Source organism: Rhincodon typus, chromosome 1 (assembly GCF_021869965.1).
Source record: "Rhincodon typus isolate 14 chromosome 1, sRhiTyp1.1, whole genome shotgun sequence".
Classification (NCBI taxonomy): domain Eukaryota; kingdom Metazoa; phylum Chordata; class Chondrichthyes; order Orectolobiformes; family Rhincodontidae; genus Rhincodon; species Rhincodon typus.
The window spans coordinates 130111625-130117624 of record NC_063332.1 but is presented as its reverse complement, the minus strand read 5'-3'; the positions used below and the strand labels follow the sequence as shown (position 1 = coordinate 130117624).

General features: G+C 38.7%; 1 protein-coding gene across 4 annotated transcripts in view; it reads right to left on the bottom strand.

Annotated features, from left to right (window-relative positions):
* Nucleotides 1–6000, bottom strand: part of LOC109934644 (lipopolysaccharide-responsive and beige-like anchor protein) — a 722782-nt gene that overhangs the window by 641521 nt on the left and 75261 nt on the right. The gene's annotated exons all lie outside the window — the stretch shown is intronic.

Below are 6000 nucleotides of genomic sequence, written 5' to 3'. Positions count from 1 at the left end.
TAAACAGATCATTTTAGCACAGGAATTATATACTATTTGTGGCAGATTTAAACTTGCCAATTATTTAGGTTTGGAATACATGGATTCAAAATTCCATTGCTAATAAGTAAATGAACAAATACCTTACAAATAACTGTAAAGGATTCAGACTAACTAATACAAGTTGAGTCAGTCCAGAACAGCACTTCTATTACAGCATTCATATAGTTATTCAAACTTAAACACATTTTAAGCTATTATCTAAAGTACTGATACAAATATGATTGCTCACAAGCCCTGTGGAAAATTACTTCTACATTTGTAATTATAGTAAATAACCTCAAGCACCAAAGGACCACAGCAAAATCCTAACTATTCCTTTAATGAATTAAAAGAAAAATGAAGACTATAATCATATTTTACAACTCAGCAAAATGAAGTACAATATTTCAATTTTTTTTTTTTACATTCACTTCATAGGGATAGCGATAAATGAAAAGGAATTAAAATTATAGTTATCTTAAGACATTCCATAAACTGATTTGCACATGAAATTTACACAATTTATACAATTTGTTGTACATGACCTAATAAACAAACTGCTATGCAGTACTTCAGAATTTAGAGGAACTTTATCAATAAAAATAGTTCGCAAAGAAAAGTGCACAGAAATGCACAAAGTACAACAAGCTCACACTAAGTGTAGCTCAAAGCAAGCGAAATTAACAGCCTAAGTTCCACCTTCACAGTCCCAAAACGTAATGAACAGAAATGCATGCACTATTATAAGTATGGTCAAATCAGAGCTCAAACACAAGTTTAGCTTTTGTACTCAATACCTGTCTTTATAAAACCTATAGCTAGCTAATCTGTTCATATGTCCTTCACCTTCAAATGGTCAATGCACATTAACACGCAGATCTCTCCATCAGTGCACACACTTCATTTGCCTTTTGCCCCGGGTCATCTTTACCAGCTGCATCACTTGCTCCTCCCAGCAAAACATTAATTCTCTTTCTTTATCCAAAGACACCACCAGACCTGCTAAATTTTTCCAGCACTCGGTTTTTCCTTTTACAATTCGCTGTTTCTGCCTTTAGGCAAACCTATTTTTAATCCTAGTTGATGCAGACCCTTTTATACCACTAACCTCAATTTTATTAACCAGTTTTTCATGAGGTACTTCACCAAATGCTTTCTTAAACTCCATACGAGCAACATCTACTGCATTACCTCCACCAACCTTCCCTACTACAGCAAACTTTGTTTTAACCGGCACTCTCTATAAACCAGCAAAACATATACACCTCAAATACCACAAGTTTACTGTTTTAACGCCATATCTGTGATGTCCAAGTAGTTAGTTGAGGGTGAGAGTGAGAAGGCTCACTACCGGTATGTTTTGTTTAAGGCAAAGCTGTATTATTATTTAAGTGATTTATGCTGTAAATAAAGTATAAACAGTGATGTGTATACTCCCCGCATTACATTGCTATTACTTAGTGTGTGTTTTTACATTGATCATGTGGACCTCTTGATCAACCAGAATATTTGATCAATCAGCACACTCCTGGACCTTTGGGTGCTAGTCAATAAAAAGATTGCCATACTTCATTAAAACAATTCAATGAACAGTCAAAAACCATCAGCCTTTTATAGATGTGCACCAGCTCTCTTTAATCAACACAAAGTTAGCATATAAATCCATACGAACCCTATGCAACAAAAAAAAAAATTCAAATATGTGCAAATGGTGTCCAACATCCACACTCATTTACAGTCTTTTTACACCTCACCTCCGGGTACTCTCCTTGACTTAACACCTAGGTAAAAAAACAGATGAGACACTCCAACAAATTTTGAACACTTTGCCATCCGCCTGAAGATCCCCATGGACTTGGGTTTTCCTGTCAGTTGGAAATTCTTGCATTATTTGTCACTCTGAATAGCTACCTTTACCCACATTTCTTCTGCTTGTCTTTCAACAACATAAAATACTGCAGGTGCTGGAAGGTTGAAATAAAGGCAGTAACTACTGGAAATACTCAGTAGATCTGGCAGCATCTATTTAGAGATGAACAATGTTAACCCTTCATGTTGTTTCCTTTACGAGAACCCTTCCATTTGTCCCTGGCCTCCACATGCTCTTGCTTAATTTATTATTCTAGTACCAAGCAGTTTATCCAAGATCATCAGGAAATCTAATAAACTACATTATCAGAGGAGCAGGAAAGCTGACGTTTCGGGTCGGGACCCTTCTTCAAAAAAACACTTATCTCGGACTCCAGCATCGGCAGTTCTTACTATTTCTAATAAACTACATTGTTTTTTTCTGTTCTTTATCACATCAAAACATTCACTGATGTTGTTCAAGCAAATCTTTCCCTTCATTACAAGGTTATCTATGTGCCTATTCTCTAGAACTGCAACATTTTTCAAAACTAATTACTAAATATTAGTGATACTGCCTCCACTATCCTTTCTAAAATGTGCAGATGCACTCTATTTAAATCAAGGGTTTCGGCCAAAGTTAGATTAGTTCAACATTACCCCTCTTATCATTTTATCTACAGTAATATAATTTATCATCTTATCCTCCGATGTCATGCCCACGTGATGTATCCCCCATGAAAATATTGAAGCAAAGTAATTATTTGCTATTTCTGCATTTCACTCTTACAGTCCTAGAATCAGAGACTGCAACATGGAAACAGACCCTTCAGTCCAACTTGTCCATGCCGACCAGATATCCTAAATTAAGCTAGTCTCATTTGCCAGCATTTGGCCCATATCCCTCTAAACCCTTCCTGTTCGTATATCCATCCAGATGCCTTTTGAATGTTGTAATTGTATCAGCCTCCACCACTTCCTCTGGCAGTTCATTCCATACACGCGCCACTCTAAGTGAAACAGTTGCCCTTTAGGTCCCTTTTAAAACTTTCCTTCTCACCATAAAACTATGCCCTCTGGTTATGGACTCCCCTACCCTGGGGAAAAGACCTTAGCTATTCATCCTATCCATATCCCTCAGGATTTTATCAACTTTTTTAAGGTCAAACCTCAGCCTCTGATGCTCCATGAAAAATAACCCCAGCCTAGTCAGCCTTTCCCTATTGTTCAAACCCTCCAACCCTGGCAACATCCTTCTAAATCTTTTCTCAACCCTTTCAAGTTTAACAACATCTTTCCTAAAGCAGAGACACCAGAATTGCACGCAGTATTCCAAAAGTGGCCTAACCAATGTCCTGTACAGCTGCAACATGACCTCCAACTCCTATACTCAATGCACCGACCAATAAAGACAAGCATACCAAACGCCTTCTTCACTACTGTCTACCTACGACTCCACTTTCAAGCAACTATGAACCTGCACTCCAACGTCTCTTTGTTCAGCAACACTCCCCAGGACCTTACCATTAAGGTGTATAAGTCTGCCCTGACTTGCCTACCAAAATGTAGCACCTCACGTTTATCTAGATTAAACGCCATCTGCCACTTCTCAGCCCATTGGCCCATCTGATCAAGGTCACATTGTACTCTGAGGTAACCTTCTTCGCTGTCCACTACAAGACCAGATTTGGTGTCACCTGCAAACTTACTAACCATACCTCCTATATTCACTTCAAACCATTTACACAAATGACAAAAAGCAGTGGACCCAGCACCGATTTTTGTGTCACACCACTGGTCACAGACTTCCAGTTCAGAAAGCAATCCTCTACTACCACCCGCTGTCTCCTATCTTCAAGCCAGTTCTGTATCCAAATGGCTAGTTCTCCCTGTATTCCATGTGATCTAAACTGGTTAACCAGTCCACCATGTGAAACCTTGTCGAACACCTTACTGAAGTCCACAAAGACAATGACCACTGTTGTCTTCATCAATCCTTTTTGTCACCACTTCAAGAAGCTCAGGCTTGTAAGACACGATTTCCCACACAAAGCCATGTTGACTATCCCTAATCAGTCCTTGCCTTTCCGAACACATGTAAATCATGTCCCTCAGAATCCCCTCCAACAACTTGCCCACCACTGATGTCAGACTCACTGGTCTATAGTTCCCTGGCTTTTCCTTACCACCTTTCTTAAATAATGGCAACATGTTAGCCAACCTCCAGTCTTCTGGCACCTAGCCTGTGGTTATTAGTGATATAAATATCACAGCAAAGAGCCCAGCAATCACTTCCCCAGCTTCCCACAAAGTTCTAGGGTACAGCTAATCCGGTCAAGGATTTATCCACCTTAATGACATCCAGTAACTCCTCCTCTGTAATTTGGACACATTTCAAGATATCGCTATTTATTTCCCCAAGTTATCTAGCTTCTAGATCCTTCCTCGCAGTGAACACTGATGCAAAATACTCGATGAAAACCGAAAGTCCTGCAGATGCTGTAAATCAGAAACAAAAACTGAAATTGCTGGAAAAGCTCAGTAGGTCTGACAGCACCGGTTAAGACAAATCAGAGCTAACATTTTCGGTTCTGAGGAAGGGTCACACAAAACGTTAACTCTGATTTCTCTTCACAGATGCTGCCAGACCTGCTGAGTTTTTCCAGTAACTTCTGTTTTTGATGTAAAATACTCGTTTAGTATCTCACCCATCTCCTGCGAAGTCACACATAGGCAGCCTTGCTGATCTTTAAGGGGCCCTATTCTCTCCCTACTTACTCTTTTGTCCTTAGTGTATTTGTAGAATCCCTTTGGATTCTCTTTAACCCTATTTGCCAAAGCTATCTCACGTCCCCTTTTTGCCCTCTTCATTTCCCTCTTAAGGATATCCCTACTGCCACTATACTTCTATAGGGATTCACTCAATCCCTGCTGTCGATACCCGAGATATGTTTTCTTCTTTTTCTTGACCAGAACCTCTATTACTCCAGTCATCGAACATTCCCTGTACCTACCAGTCTTTCCCTTCACCATAACAGGAAGGTAGTGTCTCTGAACACTTGTTATCTCATTTTTGAAGGCTTCCCACTTTCCAGCCCTCCCTTTACCTGCGAATACTCCCTCTCAGTCAACCTTTGAAAGTTCTTGCCTAATACCCCTGTCAAAATTGGCCTCCCTCGAATTTAAAACTTTAACTTTTAGATCTGGTCTATCCTTTTCCATCACTTTTTTAAAAACTAACAGAATTATGATCACTGGCCCCAAAGTACTCCCCCACTTGCCTTATTTCCCATGAGGAGGTCAAGTTTTGACCTTTCTCCAGTAGGTACAACCACATACTCAATCAGAAAGTTTTCCAAAATCTTAAATTACTCTCCATTCAATCCCTTAACACCATGGCAGTCCCAGTCTATGCTTTGGAAAGTTAAAAGCCCCCTACCGTTACCATCTTATTATTCTTACAGATAACTGAGATCTCCTTATAAATTTGCTTCTCACTTTCCCGCTTACTACTGGGGAATCTATAGTACAATCCCAATAAGGTTATCATCCCTTTCTTATTTCTCAATTCGACCCAAATAACTTCACTGGATGTACTCTCCGGAATATCTTTCCTGAGTACGGCCTATTCTAAATCGTTTGCAAATTTTGTTCTCTGTTTTATTTCCCAATTCTCATTCTCAACACATTAAAAATTGGCTTTTCTCCAATCTATTAATTTGGTCTTGTCATGTTTTGTCCTTCACAATTATCAACATTAAGCAAATATCAGTCGCTATCATTTAAACAGACTTCTACTTCTCTTAACTCTTTAGGAAATCCAATCTATAAATTGAGTTCTTCATTCAACTTGCAATAAAATCACAAATCCTGGCACCATGCCTAGGGATCGTATTACAACTTCTTAGCATCAATCTTCTGACTCATGTTAAGAAATATGTGAATTTACCTTTTCGACACTTCTGAATCCGGACGAGAAGTGCATAGTATTTGCAGAATATTTTACTGTGACTTGAAAATCCTCAATTGTACACATTTGACTTGCTCATTTCTAAAAATCTTAATGGTTGAATTAATCTATTTTTTTTTCCAAAACAGACAAAATAAATGCAACCTGCACCTTTTGAATGC